The 16,808-nt window shown below is 50.8% G+C and overlaps 1 long non-coding RNA gene across 1 annotated transcript; it reads left to right on the top strand.

The window, feature by feature from the left end:
• Positions 1-358: 358 nt before the first annotated feature.
• On the top strand, positions 359-11,036 carry LOC148182496 (uncharacterized). Its single transcript, XR_015774641.1, has 2 exons — positions 359-468; positions 9,552-11,036. It is a non-coding gene; the product is annotated as an uncharacterized LOC148182496 (long non-coding RNA).
• The last annotated feature ends 5,772 nt before the right edge of the window (positions 11,037-16,808 follow it).

Genomic DNA, 16,808 nt, shown 5'->3' with positions numbered 1-16,808 from the left:
AGCATCAGCGACACCTCGGACTGCCTGGCACATCCTCGGGGGCCCTGCACAGCCCCTGCGCTGACTCTGGGGCCCATCACCCCACAAACACAGAGCTGGGCTGGGGATGCTCCATCCACAGCACCTGCACAGGTTTCAGGTGCCTCACAGGACTGGAAAGTGCAGAAATAATCCTGAGGATTAGTAACTGGGGTTAAGCCTAACTGGGAATACCAAATTCCTCCTTAAGGCTGTGGTTTGACTTAACGCATCCCAGGTGCGCTAACTGGCCTTAAATGTGCTGAGCAGTCTCACCTGGAACCACACCTGCCCACCCACAAATTCTAATTAAGCCCAGTGCAGGCTGTGTTCTGAGTTTGTTCCTCTCCAGCTCTCCTTTGTGGATTCCCTGTTGTCTGGTTTCCAGTTTTGTCTCCTGCCTCCCAGGACCCTGGAGCTTCTCCTAGAGGTGGCTGTCACCGTGCTCAGGTACCCACAGTGTGTTCTGGATGTTTGTGTGCAAACAAAGCCCTGTTTGAAAACCTCTCTTGGTCACCATTCAGGTATTTGATGCTAAAAAAGTTGTTGCCTGTTTCCCCAATTTACTTCCTGCCAAAATCTGTGCTAATTTGGGATAAACTGACCTTGATATTCCCAGTCTCCACCAGCCCAAGGCAGCACTTGCCTGCTTGGTCACGGTACTCTTGTGTTACTCATCTCACAGCACACCGAGCACTGGCAAACACATCAAGCAAGGAATGAGCTAAAGTTTCCAAATCATCACTCAGTATAAAATGTGACTTGTTGGAAAATGTCAACATGGCTGTTTTGACAGACTTTTTTCCATCTAAGCAGATTTGTCAAAGCCAGCCCTCTGAACATGCATTGTTTTCTGCTTGTCCAAAGGGAAGAAGGGCTTCATGCAGAGAGTCCCAACCCAAGTTTCTTCCTTATCCTGCCAAGGTCCTACCACATCTTCTTGAGCTCAAACATTTCTCCTTCCAGGAGTCAAAAATTCAGCGTCAAGCTAAAACTTTGACTTGCTGGGAGGAACCTCTGTCTTTGCTTGAAGGATAAAAGCCAAGTGGTGTCCCTGAGGTTCCCCCAGACCAAAGGAGAGGAACTGCTCGTGCAGGGTGGGGATCTCCAGCTGCCTCCCAGCCTGCAGCTTTCATCTCCTGGTTATTCCCTCCCCTGCCACCCACCCCCTTCCATGCCAGCCTCCTGCTTTTAATTACGTTGTAGAAAAGTCTCACAACTCAGCGATTCAAGGTGGCATTTGAGAGAAATGATTCCCTTTAGCATAGCTGACAGCTAATTTGTGTAAAGTTTAATTACAGCTAGCATTAATTAACTGGCAGTGTGTTGCGATACTAAAGCACGACCATCTGTTCTTTAAACTGCCTCCCCCAAATTTCAGCCCTAATAATTTTGGTGCCGGGGAGGTTGCTGGGGTGGCCCCGGTGTAGCCACAGCTGCAGAGGGAGGGCGTCACCCGCTGCTGCTGATGGAGCACTGAGTCAATCAGCTCCCGGTGCTGTTGCTATGTAGGGATCAGCTCTGGAGGATGCTTTGGGAGCTGCATCTCGTATTTCAGTGGAGGATCAGCTCTTACCTGGCAGCAGAGAGCTGCTGGTCCAGCCGCACGGGCCAGTGCCTGGCGTGGGAGCGTTTGGTGCTTGCTGTGTGGAGGAACGTGTGAGCTCTGAGCGCTGGGAGAAAGGCTCCAGGGTTGGCTGCCCTGCTGCGGGACAGGGTGGTGCCAGCGCTGCTGGGGGTGCACCAACACCATCCCTTCTGGAAAGGCAAAGCTGGTGATGTCCCCAGCCTGAAAACAGAACCTGAGTGTGTTCATAGCAGTGCACAGTCCCCAGCTGTGTCCCACAAGGTGGGTTTGCAGTTGTTCCTGGTTTCAGTCTGTCCATCCCCTGAGCTGACACGAATGGCCTTAGTCTGTTGCAGCAAAAAACAAGCACTGGGAGCTCATTTTGGCACATTCTGCCAGAGGCTGCTGTGTGGAGGCAGATACAGTGCTGGGAGATGAGTGGCACTGGGTGCACACAGGTGGGCTCCAGCAAATCAGCCCAGCTCATCCTTCAAACAGATCAGGACCCCACAGGTGAAACTGGGATGGGGCAAAACTCTGCAACCAAATGCCCCAGAGCTCTGTCCTCAGTAAATCCAGTGTAACCTCAGTGCAGCTGCTTTGATCTCATCGTCTCATCATGTAAATCTAGCTGAAAACAAATACATTCTCAGTGAGAGACAAGCTTGTCCGCCAGGCTCTCGGCCAGGCCTTTGGATCTGTGACTTTGAACAGTGCTCGGCAGCTGCTGCTGGGAGGAATTGCTTTGGTCAAACTGCAGCTCCCAGCTCGTGTCAGCTGCTGGCTTCAGGGTCAAACAGAGCCTTTCCTCCCAGTTCCCCAAATGTGGAGATAATTTAGTCCCTCAGTTTAACACCATGTCTTGGGTCCTGCTCTCATGGAGTGAATTTCGGTGCAGGGATGGAACCTCTCTGGTGGCCTCTCACAAAGACATCCAAAGCTGGAGAGCAGGTTTGGGCAGGGAGCTGGTGTGCTGGGGGTAGGGGATGGCTTGGGATAGGACAGGAGTCTGGGATTTGGATGGACACGAGCTGCCTGTCCGAGCCTGCTCCAGGGGGATGCTGGGGCTGAGGCTCTGATGCCAGCCCAAGTGAAATCCCAGCTTCTTCAGCTCTGCTGCTTTCACCGCGTTCCTCGGGCACAGCGTGCTGCTGATGACAGGGGACATGTGCTGTGTGACACGCTGGCAGACGTGGGCACACGTGGTTGCCACCCACGCTGTAACCAAGCGCAGAGAGGGCTGAGTTAACCCTGCTGGGGGGAAAGGGTGAAGCCTTGACTCTGCTGATGTCAATGTGAATCCTCTGTGGGCTCCCAGGTGGGAGCGAGGGTGAAATCCCACCTCCCAGGAGTTGTCCACGGTTCCACCTCTTGTCACAGGAGCTGAAGCTGTGGTTGCAGGCAGTTGGGTCAGCCCAGGATGGGCAGTTCTGTGCCTGCCTGCTGCAAGCTCCCTGCCTGCTGAGGATGCAGCATGAAATATTACTTAACACCACACCACAGTCGTTACCCTAATCCATTCTGCTGTATAAGAGCCCTGGAGATTCCTGCAGCTCAGCTGATGGGAGACAACTCACAGCTCTGTTTTTTGTACTACTCTTCCCCCAAAATATGTTTTGCCAGGCCTGCTGCAATCCAGAGCCCAGCAGTGTGCAGCTGCATTAGCTGGGCTGCTCTGAGTTGATGCCAAGCATCCCATGGGCATTCCTGGCTTGCCAGCCTGGAACATGTTGCCTGTGAGCAGTAGAATCACACAGACCTGCGAGGATGACGTGCCTGGATGCAGAGAAGCTGCAGCAAGCACAGCTCAGGGAGATTCCCTGGGGTGAAGGGGATGGTGCCTTCCCTGCTTTGCTCCCAAGGATTCCCTGCTTGGAGGGGTCAGAACTGGGCTGTAGTGGAGGAAACGTCTGCTGGTGCAATGATGGGGTTGTGGGCAGACCTCTGGCAAGCAGGAGTGGTAATTAAATGCTTGTTGGTGTTTAAGGTGTCTTTATGCAAAACAGCCTGGCAGAAGGTTTTGGTGCTACATGGAGAGCATCTTGTAATTGCTGCCATAAGCTGGAGGTGGGCAGAGGGAGGCAGAGCCTGGAAGGCTGAGGGACAAGCTCTGGGTGGGACCCAGGAGAGGATGGTGGGGGGCGAGTAGGTTTGTAGGGTCCCACATTAAGGGGAAATTCAACACAACTGGCTGAAAGACATCCAGAACTCAAAAGTTTTGGAGCCGTTCTTCCTGACCATGCCGTCATGTCTGGAGCCCTGGGCTGCCTCTGCCTCCAGGGATAATGCCATCCTGGAGGGATGTGGACAGCGGTTCTCACCTGGGCTGTTCGCAATTAGTCTAATGAAGCAGTTCGTGTGATATTGTTGCCCTCTATTGGGCCCAGCCTGAACGGCTGGGACGGTGTTGATGTGCCCACGTGTGGTGGGGAAGGGTCTGGGGCTTTTCCCAGCTTTGGGATGGGAGCAATGCTTCCCCCGTTGATTGTGCTGGAGCTCCTTGGAGAGGCAGTTCCTTCCCAGAGCTCTCGTGAGCAAAGAGCCAGAGCTAATGCCAGCTGGAGGTAATGAGCCTTGCTGTGGACTTCAGTGGAATTTGGATCAGACCATTTGCAGTCTCTGGGGATGAGTCGGTTCTGCAGAGCCCTAGTGACGGGCTGGAAGCGTGCCCGAGTTGTTTTCAGAGAGGTTTGTAACAAGGGGCTGGTCTGGGCTCCCCTGTGCCACCCTTTGAGCAGCAGGTGAGGAGCCCTGGGGTGCCAGTGCCTGTCTGTGGTGCTCCCTGAGCACCCTGCACTGACTGGGGGGCTGCAGCAAGGCCAGGAGTCCTGCCCAGGCTCTACAGACCCAGCAGCATCACTGCAGATGGGGATGGCAATGCACCACTCGCAGTTCTTCCCTGACCTGTTTGGGGCCTGGCTCCCGCTGCGGACACTGGGAGCGTGTGGAGGAAATCTGGATTTAACCTGGGCACGGTGGAGTTGTTTCCAAGGGCCCAGGGGAGGCTCAGCTGGATGTCACCTGCAGGCTGTCACACCTGGAGGTGTTCAGCAGAGCAGAGTCCCCTCTGCTTTGCTCTGGCCCCAGATGCTGCAGAGGCCCTGGGCTGGCCGAGGCTCAGGGCTTGGGGGGGTCTCATCTCAGTGAGGTGTGCATGGGCTGGCCCCACAGGAATACTGGCACAGTGGAGAGAAAACCTTTTAGTGGATTGATTCAATATTGGTTTTGAACTCGTTCCCAGTGCAGGGAAGCAGAGGTTCACCCGTCAGTGGCAGGGTCCACACGTGGAGCACAGCAGGGCTACACGGCCCCTGGCTGGGATGTGCAAGGTCAGGCAGGGCCAGGGGGCACCTGAGGAGGTTCCTCTCCATCCCTCCCTTTGCTGGCTGTGCTCTGTCTCTGTCACACTGGCAGGATGCTGAGGGGTTACAGCACAACTTGGCAGTGCTGCTCTGGAACAGAAATGCCCTGTGGAGCTGGGGAAACTGCTCCCTGAGAGCAAAGGCACCAAAACAAACAACATCTCCATGAAAATTAAATAGCCAGAACTAGAAATGGCTTGCTCCTCTTTGTTTCTTTTAAGTGAGAAGAAGTAGGTAGAGTTGGAATAGCTGGGAGTGTTATAAGTGATGACATGCCTTTGAACTAGCAGCTGGGTGAATGTCTCATCCCACGCTGTCTACGTTCGTGCTCCCCTGTCATCTGCTCGCGAGGACTAATAGAGATAAAACAATCCAAGGATGGATTTCCAGGCGGAACGCTTCTGCCAGGTGTCTCATGCTGTAGGAAGGGACTTGAAAAAGAAAGGAGAGGCAATGGTGCCAAAATGCACCTGGTGAAGATGAGGGAGTTACAACAGGGTAACGAGGCTTTGGGAAGGAGGAAATGGATGGCTTGACCTTGTGCTGCAGAGGGACACGCTGCCATCAAAGCCTCCCAAATCCTGCCCAGAGAGGCGTGGGAAATGTGTGCCTGGTGTCAGAGGATGAGCTCAGGTGCTGATGGATGGCTTTGCCATCCAGCTGGAAGGACCCATGGTGGCTGCAGAAACACTATTTGCTTTGCATCTTGCAATGGCCTCGTTAAAGACCTGAACAAATATTTGTACAAGGTTGTTCCTTGAGCACCACATCACTGCTCTAATTCCACAGAATTTGTTCCGTGGAGCAGTTATTCCTGCACTGGGAATCCCACAGTGGGGCAGACACTGCACCCCACAGGGCCTGTCTGGTTCTGCCTTTGCACCACTGCCTTGAGGCCAAGAGCTTCCAGGACTCTGTCCTAAATAATCCACACCAGGAAGGTTCATTTGAGGTTCAGTAGAACAGTTGAGCTGGGAACTTCTGACCAGAGGCTTCATGGATGTCAGCAGCATTGGGCAGTGCTGGTTAGACCAGAGCTTTCCTGAAAAGGTCAGGTCAGGATGAAGATTTAATATATTTATTTCATTGGCCAAAGCAAATGCCTCTCAAATACTAATTAAATGTGTGTTACTCAGCTAGGGCTATTGCTGGGGTTATTTTTCTTGCTCCAGTGACGAATATGGCCAATTAAATCAACAGTATCTCTTTTCTTGCATTCATTTTCTCTCTCCATCACATGCTTGAAGGAGAGCAAAATCAAACTGACAGCTGAAAGGGTTTTCAAATCCAATGGGCAAAATGCTTGGAGCTTCTTCCTTTGGACTGCAGGGTTCTGCTGAGGCTCCACCTTCTCTGAATCAAAATCTCCATCTCAAGCCTTATTTCATCCTATCTCCAGTCTCTGTGTTTGATTTCTACCTACTGACCTTCCATGCTGGCCTGTGCTGTCTCTGTACAAGAATCCACAGCCCCTGATTTCTGGGACAGAAAAAGACTCGAGTTAATAAAAGGCAAAATTTATTTTTTTCTTTCTTTAGGATCACTGTCACAGGCTGGTCTTGGCTTGTCAGGCAGGAGATGCCTCTGTGGAAGATACTTCCCCACACCTCTGGTGTCAGGCCAGCTATACCCAGGTTCCCTCCTTCCCAGAGCTACTGGGGCTTGTGGGATCTGGCAGAGGGGAGACTTTTTGCCTTGTTGATAGATCATTTCTTAAATTTTTGGAGTAGCATCTCTGCTGATTTCAAGAAAGCAGTGAGAGATTTGTGGAGAAAGAATGTTTTTGGGTCAGGGAAGGAGTCTCGTACCTGCTCACGCCTCATCTCTTTGAGGGAGGTGTGGAATCAATCTCTGTGATTAAGGGGGAGAGCAGGTAGCTTGAAGCCTCTGGGATTTTGCAGTCTGCTCAGGTCCTGGTGCAGAGGAGATGGGAAGAGCTGGGTCTTTCTCTTCTGAGAACATTTGAAAAGAAAAAGTACCGAAGAGCAGAATTGTTCTGGTGCAAAACCAGACACGGAGCAAGAGTGTGATCTCTGCTGATACCAAGAAAGGAACAGGAGCAACACAGCAGAGGTGTATCTTGCTCCTTATTACCTCAGCATGGAAACATCACCTGTTTCCATTGGGATAAGGTGTTGGTGCTCCCAGTGTGGGCTTGACCGTGGGCTGCTCAGCCCCAGCATTGCACCAAAGGCTGTGTGAGCCCAGGGCTGCCGTGCTACAGGGGATTGGGAGAGTCAGGCTGCTTTTCTTTCAAAGCACTGATCCCATTTCCTTGTATTCTTAAGTAGCTTCAATCCATCTTAGTGCATTACAGAAACAGTGTTGATTGTTCTGCTGCAGGACTAATAACCAGCCGTGCTCTGCAGATTACCCTGGAGAGCCGAGCTCCTGCTTGGCCGTGCCAGCCTGCCCAGGAGCAAACACGCCGGGGTGACTGGGGCTGGGAAGGGCCCCACAGATTTCTCTGTGAGCAGGAGAGAAAGGGGAGCATTGTGAGGTGTGGACAAGAAGTAAAAAGGGCAATGGGCTGGTGAGAGGGAAAACCAGGTGTCAGAACTTGGGGTGGGAAAACCTGACCTGGAAAAGGAAGAGGCTGAGAAACAGACTGGATGAAGGAAGGTGTAAGAGTTAGAAAGGGCCAAGCCTACGGCCCCACAGATGTTTGAGGAGGAACAGGGAGCTGGGTGGTGAAGCTCCCTAAAGGCCATTGCATCAGCCCCATCCTGCTGTGAGGGGAGCAGGGACCTATTCACCACTGGTGGGCTTGGACATCTCTAAGGAAGGTCCTTCAGCCGATATGGAGACGGTGTCTGCCTTGCAAGAAAGAAACATTCTGCAGTGGGATCGTGTGGGGGGCAGGCCCAAGGAAGGAAGGAAGGTTTCCATGCACATTGCAGCCTTTGGAGAGCAGAGGTTTCTGGCCCCATGGGCAGGCATATTCTGTCCTTCATCTCCATCCGAGATGGATTTTGGAGATCAGAGGTGAGGCTCTCTGCTGCTGTGATGCTGTCGATGTCGATCGGGTTGTGCTGCAGGGAAGCTGGCTCTCTCCTTTTAATTACAGTCAATATTAAATGTGAGTGCTCAAGGTTGAAATTCCTACCTTTGGCCCGCTCAGGATCTATAGATCGCTCAAATCTCACGTCAGCTCTCAAAGTAGTTTTTATGTGGTTGTCAAGGCTTAGTGCTGGTTCTCCACAAGGAGGAAAATGTCTCCAGTGGACAGGCTGCACATGGGGCAGTTGGCCACCCTAATTGCTCCTGGTGATCTGTAAATTAAACAAGGTGACAATTCAATTCACCTTGGTGTTCTGGTGGTGGAGTCAATAGCTCCCAGTGCTGGATCACCAGCTGCTCCCCTCCGGGTCACAGTCTGGTGACTCTCCCAGCAATAAACTGAACCATGTTTGTGCAGGAAAAGCCTGCAATAAAATGTGCAAGAAACTGCAAAGAACTGCCTGATAAATGAGGTCTGTAAGTCATCCTCTGAGGCCATGCTGGAACCTGGTTATTGCTTAATAGATTGGGTGCAGTGGAGCTCGGTTTATGGGGTAGGAGCTTCCTAAAAGGAGGGAAGGGCTCCTGGCAGCTGAGTTCAGCACAATGTTGGGGTGCTCCCCCTGGGCAGAGCTTTCAGAGGAGGTTCCACATGGATTGTTCTGCTGCACCCACTGGTGCTCTGATGAAAAACGTGTGTGTGGAGCAGCCTTGGCTCTCCTCACCAGTGCTGTGGTGGGTTCATTAGGGCTTTGGCTGCTCCAAGCTGGCTAAACCCATGAGACTGCATTCCCTTCCCCCATCACTCCCAGTTAATTTTCTGCATGGGGCTTGTATCAAATATTTCAAGTTATCCGTTTTTTTGGCATGAATTTGAAACTCTGCATATACCATTTCCCTTCTGCTTGAGCTCTGGGACATAGAAAAACCAGGGATTCTTTCCCAGTAGCTGCTGTCTTCTCATCTCTTGCTCTTCTGTGTGATTTGGTAACAATTAACTCCCTGACATTGCGTCATTTCTGCCTGTACCACCTCCTAGCACGGCCCTTTCCAGACCTCATCTATTCCTTAACCTTCCTTAACTCCCCTCAGCTTCTCCTCTGTTGCCAAGCAAACTGCAGCGCTGCTGAACTGGGACAGACACATCCCGAGGTCTGCAGGATATATGGGATGTAGGATGTGAGCCCCATCCCTGTGCTCACACCAGCAGCACCCAGAGCCTTGTTCCCCTTTTTCCCTCTCAGGTATTGTCTGCTGTGGTTTATTTTAAACGCTGGGGTAGTGCTGGCTCCAGAGAAGTCAATAATCCTCCTCCAGCTGTGGGGTCTGTGTCCCACCCTGCAATAAACTGTGCTGGGAGTGCCATGAGTGCTGCTGGAGGGGTGTGGGTCTGACAGCTGTAGGGCTGGAGGTCAGGCTCACTGTGGCACACATTTCAGATTCCAGCACAGAAGGCTTTGATGATATTAAGTGCAGCAAAGGGTTTTTCTCTCTTACCTGGATTCTGTTCCCTTTCTTGTTGCTCCTTTTTAAATTAAGGCACTGCAGTGTTGTGTTGTAAGAAGGATCTATTTTTCTACTGACCCATTTCAGTAAAATTTCAGCCCATCTAGAGCATATGCTGCTTGTGAAGATGGAAAGAAATTCACAGATATTAAGGACACTGAGATCAACTCATCTCACCTCATGCATAACAGCCTGGAGAATTTCCCCCAGGACTCTCCTCTCCAGCCCAGCACTCTGCAGCTGGATGACAACTGTGGCTTTTTGTGTCATCACCAGGAACCATCTCAAGGTCTGGCTCAGGGGTCTTGTTCAGCCCATTCCCCTTCTCTGGGCAGGAGTGGGACACTTGCAGCAGGAGGCAGCAGCCAGCTTTGGCCCCTGGTGCCACCAGCACACAGAACACACTGGTTCTTCTGCCTCCTCCCCGTGTGGCCACAGCATCACTGCTTTCTTAGACCTTGGGTAGGGAGAAGGAGGGCAGTGAGAGAGTGCTGGGATGGCTGGCAGTGCTACCAGCACCTTTCCTTCCATTCCTGCCCTTGAGGGGGCCATGGACACAGGGAAGATTTCAGATCTCCAGATGCTCAGCAGTGGATGAAGATGGTGCTTGTGCAGCTTAGCTAGGCCAGCCCTGTCCCCTCCTAAACTGCTGACAGCAGCTACCTCCAGAGGGCAATTAAAAACCTAAATGAGCTTCCTGCCACTAATCACCATCCAGAGGACCTGCCTGCTTCCTCAGAAGGAGACAACAGCCTCTGCCTTCTCAGGGGCTTGGACAGGCCTTGTGCTGCAATGGAAGTGATTCATGGTCCCCACGAGGCTGCACACCCTGCAGGAGATGGCAGTTTTCTTGGGAACTGACTTTAAAATCATTTTTCCCCATTTGTTCCACAAATGAAATGAAACAGCTCAGTCTGAGGACTTGCAGAAAGACTTGTTTCCATCAAGCCCTTGGAAATGCTGTCATGTTTCATTCCAGGAGAAATTGGTTTGAAACTTCTCCACTGCCAGGAAAAAAAAAAAAATCTGAAACTACATTTTCTTCTCTTCCTCCCACCTGAAGCTGTCTGGATTGCCTTGGGCCAGAAGTGATGAATTCAGGTCCACTTTGTCAAGGGCAGGTGCATGTATTCATGTATCTTTTCCAAGCCTGAATAACTCGGGTGCTGTTATTTTCAGAAGTCACAAAGGTTTCTGTGTTGTGGAGAGCATTCTTCTCAGTTTTGCAGGATTATATTTTCAGACGGTATTTTTCTGAACTCCTGGCCTTTTGAGTACTAATGTAACCACTAAAAAAGAAAATGATCTAAGGCAAGAATCTTACTTGATGGCCATAATTGTGTCATCTTGTTGCGTGGTCCAAAAGTGATCTGAAGACAGCCCACTCCTTGGACAGTGCCCAGGAGAAATAGGGTGGTTTATGTTTTAAGAAGAGCCTTTGATTTGGGAGTTCAGCCTTGGTACAGCTGTGCAGGTTTGATGTCTTGGTCAAAGTACGTTAGAGCTGCTCATTTTCTTAATTTTTGGCATTTACTAAAGACAGTTTATGCCTTTTATATGAGATTAAATGCTAATAGTGGTTTTGTGAGTGTTTCCAGCTCTGCATCCCCATGTGCAGTTTGGGGCTTGGCTGCCTGCCCCATCCCCAGTGGGTGCTGGAGCCACACGAGCCAGCCCAGGGAGCCAGAGCTTCCTGCAGCTCGTGCTGTGAGCAGCACTGGAAATGCATCCAGAGCCTGCCCAAACAAGACTCCTGTACCTGGTGTGTCTAGAGAAAAGATGAAGATCTGTTTGCATCATGTTAGTACATAAATCCAGCTCCCCTTAAGGTGCTTAGGCACATTTGGATAATGACCTGGAACAACCTGGGTAGCAGGAGGTTCCGTGTACCTGTCACAGCAGCTCTGTGAGCGGGGAGATTGCCAGCCAGCAGGCAGAGGCAGCCAATTATGCCACGCTCAGAAGCATTTCATTCTTTTTTCCATCTCCCCAGCTCCACAAAGCGAATCCTGCTGTAGAGACCTCTGCCTCCTGCTGGCATCACCTCCTGTCTGAGGAGATAGTGTGGAAAGTGCCCTCAGTGTTTGTAGTGTGTTTTTTCTGCTGCTGCAGTTAGAAGCTGCTCTCCTCTGCAGGGGACTGTACCGAGCTGCCCTGATGCTCAGGGACAGCCTGTGGCAGCCCCTCTGCCTGTGGGGGCTTCTGGGCTCTGCTCTTGCTGGGAGAGGGAGGAGTTGATGGGAATTGCTTCATATTTTGCCCCATATTTTTTCCCCTCTCTACTCATCAGGCTGGGAAATGGTTCCTGGTGGCTGTAACACCTCCCAGGTCCCACAGATTTTGGGGGATTTGGGGTAACACTAAACAACAATATACAGTGTGTGTGCCTATACATGTGTATTTTGGGAGGGAATTGAGGAAACATTCTAGCAGATGTAAACCAGCTCCCATTTTTTATCTGTTTTTAATTCCTGATTCCTTCCTTCTTTTTTGCTTCCTCCCCTGTTCCTCTGGCTCAAGTTGTTTTTGGTATTTCCAGCTGAGATTTCATGTTTTTCTTTCATTGTGGGTACCAGGGGAGGGGGACCAAACCTGCGGTGTTAATTCCTTCCCAATAAAAGCCAGCCTGGAGCAGGACTGAAGGAAGCAGCACAGCAAAGACTTCCTTTGGTTTAGTGATAATGTCTCTGTCACTGTTCAACAGGTGCAATCCCCAGTAAGTCAAACCCCTCACCTGTGCCTGAATGTGTTGAAGAGGAAGATGATGCCTCTTCATGCTGTGTTCTCCAGGCGTGTCCTTTGAGGTCCTGTTCCTCTTCATCTGCTCTGCAGGAGGTGACCTTACCCTGAGGAGCTCCTGGCTGCCTCAGAAAGGATGTGTCTTCTTGCAGGGCTGGATGTGGGAGCAGGTGTCATTGCAGACCCTGGGGAGAATGGGAACAAAGCAGGATCCTCCATGGATCCCTTCCTCGTGTCCTGCCGTGCAGACCACACCATCCTGCATTTGTCTCCCTGCCCACACACGTGCAGCTTTGTCCTGCAAGCCCCTCTTGTACCAGCTTATGCCAATTATCATTGGGCTAGTGGCAATAATGATGTAGGATATGTCCCTGGAATCTGGAGTTATGGAAGTTTCCTGCAGCATTTCAGCATTGCCTTGACAAGAACTCACACAGGGTTTCAGAGGTAGAAGTCTGATGTATGCCCCTTCCTCACATTGTGAAGTCCTTTGCAGGCTGGAGCTGAACGTGCTGAGTGCAGTTGGGTAACTCTGAATCCAGATCTCCAGGCTTCTCCCAAATGAAAAGTGTCAGAGAGAGTCCCAGGGACACTCTCCCCCCTGGGTGTTACCACCATGCCAGGAGCCACAGTAGGATGGGAATCAGAACTTGTTTCTGCCCTAGAGGTTTGGAGTTTGTTCTGTCCTGGCAAACTTGTCCCTTCTGTTGTTTCTGGCTGCTAAGCAACACTTCTGGTGTCTGCAGGCCTGTGGCATCACCCTCTGACTTTGTCCAGAGGCTGGCTCATGGAGCATTAACAGCCAACCTGCCTGAACTTCTCCTCCCCTTCCTTTTGGGTCTGCTGTATGCACACAGCTTCTCATTTCATCTCCCTCTGGCTTCTGTCATTTGAAATCAGTCACTTGGTAACTGCCACTCAAGTGGCAGGGGCTGAAAGTCTCTTTTTGCCTGTGTGACCTCACTCTGCCATTACCCAAACCCCTGAGAGAGCAGCTCCCTTGGCTGGAGGGGAGGAGTGTTGGGACTTGCTGAGCTAAGCTTCAGGACTCCTGGCTCACCACAGCAGGAGTGGGTGGTAGGTGATCTTGGGAGGCAACTTTTGTACTGGAGATTTTCACCTTACTTTGAAACTTCAGCTGCTGCAAATCAAATGGCTAAAAATACTTTCACTTCTATCTATAAAAACTGACTTTAAAAATCTGGTTATGATGAAGAAAGATGAAAAAGGAGGGGAAAGCATACAGCACAAGTGTTGTCCCTGCCTTACAGAGTGTTTGACAGCAGAAGCTCCCATCTTTCAGGAAATTTCCAGCTCAGATGGCGACTGCTCAGTGCCCAGAGGAATGCCAGTCTGATGGGAATGCAGTAGCTCTATTGCTTGTCAGAACAAACCAGGACTGAATATGCAATGAACCTAGGTTAGTTCAGAACCACAAATCCCTAAAAAACCTGTACCTTTTAACAAACAGCCCTTTTTGTTTAATGATCCATGTGAGACTAAACCTGTGGTTTCCAGTGCAGTTGTGTTGGACCTGTAGTTAAAAAATCACTTGTGTACCAGGCAACTGATTTGTTACTGGCCCCCTTGGGCTCTGCTTGAGACAGATTTCACTGGGAAAAGAGCTACAGAAAATGTCAGCAGACAGTGTGTGTGTGTGTGCCAGAGACTCCCAGCAGCTGTGATTTCTAATCGATTTTATTTTCCCCTCATCTAAAGAGTTTTACACTTGCAGGGAGACATTTTGATGTATTGGGAAACAAAATGAGGAAAAGGTTTGTGGTGTGGTGAGAAGGCAAAGGCTTTCCAGTAGAAGGAGAGATAAGGAAGACAGTGGGGGTACACTGGGTGACCTTTTTGAAGGTGCATTTCTGTGTTGTTCTTGTGCTTCTTGTGATGGCATCCACCCCTCTGCAGTGTTCTCTAAAACCTTTGCCTCTTTACTTGCACTCAGTGCTCTATTTCTGCTTCAGACATAAGCTTTCTGTCCCCTTACACAAGGGGCAGGTTTTTGGGGCTGGACAAGGAGCTGTGTGTCTGATCCCACATCTGTCACAGCTCACACAAGGAACCTGTTGTGTCCTGGCTGCCCCAGCACCACCTCTTATATCCTACAAGTGTTTGCAGCCTGGATCCCAGGAACTCTGATGTGGGCAAAAGGACAAATCCACTCCAAGAGATGGGAGGGTGAGGAAGAAGGGAATGGGGTACAGAGAAGAAACAGGAGAAGCTGGAGTGTGGGGGGCCAGCAGGGCACCCATCTCCCAGCCACAGGCAGCGTGAGATGGCAGCTCCTAACCCTCAGCCTCCTCTGGAATCCCTGAACACTCTTGCTGAAGGAAGGAGAGCTGAAGACTTTAGCCAAGATAGTCTTCACTCAGAGTCCAAGTGGTGTCCTGTTTTTGCTCCCATCCCCTCTGGGTTTTCCATTTGCACTGCTGCTGTCTCCTCCACCCCAGGCCAGAAGGCTTTGGCTCCTGCTGGCTGAGGTTGAGCCAAGGACCCCAGCACGGCGTGGGGCTGTGCTGGGCTGTCTCCAGCTCTGTGCTGAATCCATTATTACCATCTCCTCCTCATCCTGTCCTGTTACAGTCGTGTGTTTAAATACACTGCATATTTTGGACATATTTTTGACCCATTTTCTCTGGAGTCCCTGCAATCTACTTTGTCAGAATAATTGCAATTTATTTAAATGTCAACAAGCCACACGTGGGAGACAGCAGTTGTGTGCAAGAGCAGAGCAATTACAGGGAACGGGTCCCATTCCAGCACTTGAACAAAGATCCAAGCCAGGAGAAGGGAAAAGATCATTTGCCTCTATTAACTGATCACCCACCCCACCACTCCCAAGGTCCCTGAGATCCTTTGTGCCTCTTCTTTGGGGCCATCACTCAGTGCAGGAGCTGGGGTATGAAACCAGCTCTTCCTTTGGCATGCTCTTCACAGCAGCATCTGCTCAATCCAGAGGAATTTATGGTGATTTACCCCATGTAGCTGCTCTGACCATCTAATTCTGGTCCTGCCCAGACAGCTTAAACTGAAACAGAAATGCAGAGGAGCCTGACCTGTGTGGACATCATTACAGCTCTGAAAACAGGCACTACAGGCCCCAGATCCAGCAGTGATTTAACTTGAGGAATAACTGTAGGTGGCTTTTTCCCCTCTGAGGGTTTTGCAGCTGCCTGGCAGTGGGATGATGTGAGTTTGTTCATAATCAGGCTTCTTCATCTGTGTGAGGTCAGTGTCTCTCTGGTCCTGGCACTGCCCAGGTACACCAGGCTCTCCTGCCCTCCACAGACAAATCCCAGGAGCAGAAAAAGCCATCGTGGGTAAGTGCTTCACTCAAGACATCTTGGCAAGTACCCCTGGCTGTCACTTGGAGTCCTTCTTATCGGGACACGCTGCTCCTTTGGGGTCAGGCTGTAGGATGAGCGAGGCCCAGGCTCCCAGAGCTGGAATCCTGCTGCTGGCACAGAGGAAGGTCTGGGGCCATCTAGTGACCTTCCACTGAAAGCTTTGTGCTTCCAGCGCTCCCAGTTGCTCTTTAAAGATATGTGGGACATGTTTCCTCCCTGCTGCTGACAGAGCAGGTCCCAAAGAGCCGGCTGGAAGGCAGACCTGCGCCCTCTTAATGATTTTCTTTGCTAGGAGCTGATTTAGAAACTGGTGCGTGTAACCACCTCCTTTCATCTAGGATGAAAGAGAAGGATAACCCACGTCTTTACAGAATAGGAAACTGAAACAGCCAGAGCCTCCACCCGAAATGAGCTGGGAAGAAGAGAAAAGGAGATGTTTGTGCCTCGGTGTCTCCATGGGCGAGGGGTGGGTTTGCAGCTCTCTGCCCTGGGCACCATCCCCTGCACGTGGCTCGGCACTGTGTGCTCCTGTGCTCTTCCAGGTGCCTTGCCTGGATTTCCCAGGGCTCCAGGCAATCTCTTCTCTGTTATTATCAACTACAAGCACGATAATCTGGACCCTAATGCATTCAGGAGATTACAAAGCAGTGTTTTATGGACCTGCTACAAAAGGACCCATAATCTGCTAATGCCCACAATTAAAAAAGGCAGTTGAGCAAATCTGGGCCATTGCAAGTTCATGCCCATGGCTAGAAATGGATTCCAGTTCCAGCTGTTTGCCTTGCAATAGAAGACGACATCTTTATTAAATATTGGTACTAGAAATATCTTTTCTAGCTTTGGCAAAATGCCTTGCAAAGCTTGGACATAAAGCAAAGTCATCTCTGTTTAGCAGGGTTTTTTTCTCTTTTTAACTCTGATTGTAAAAAATGTGTAGAGATTGGTACTTATTTCATCAACCCAGTAATGGTAATGGATTCCTTTAGACAAAACCTGTTTGTGCAGCCTTTGGGAGGGAAAAAACTCCTGATACCCCCCTACTCTCTCTGAATCCACCATGCTGTGATGTTCACACCTCACAGGACTGGGCACCCCAATTTCCCCACGGCCACACTCCGGTGTTCTTCACTCCTGACACCTTCCCACCCACGTTTCTGCTGCGTTGTTCCTGCAGCCCCATCCCTCTCTGGAGGTGCCTGGGCAGATGTGTGCCTGCCCTGTGGAGCCACGGTGCAGCAGAGCCAGGAACGTGGGTCCCTG

This window comes from Pseudopodoces humilis, chromosome 28 (genome assembly GCF_049639895.1).
Source record: "Pseudopodoces humilis isolate 2021_Gansu_Grassland_sample_001 chromosome 28, ASM4963989v1, whole genome shotgun sequence".
NCBI lineage: Eukaryota > Metazoa > Chordata > Aves > Passeriformes > Paridae > Pseudopodoces > Pseudopodoces humilis.
Note: the sequence above shows the minus strand (reverse complement) of the source record. Positions and strands in the feature narration are given on the sequence as shown.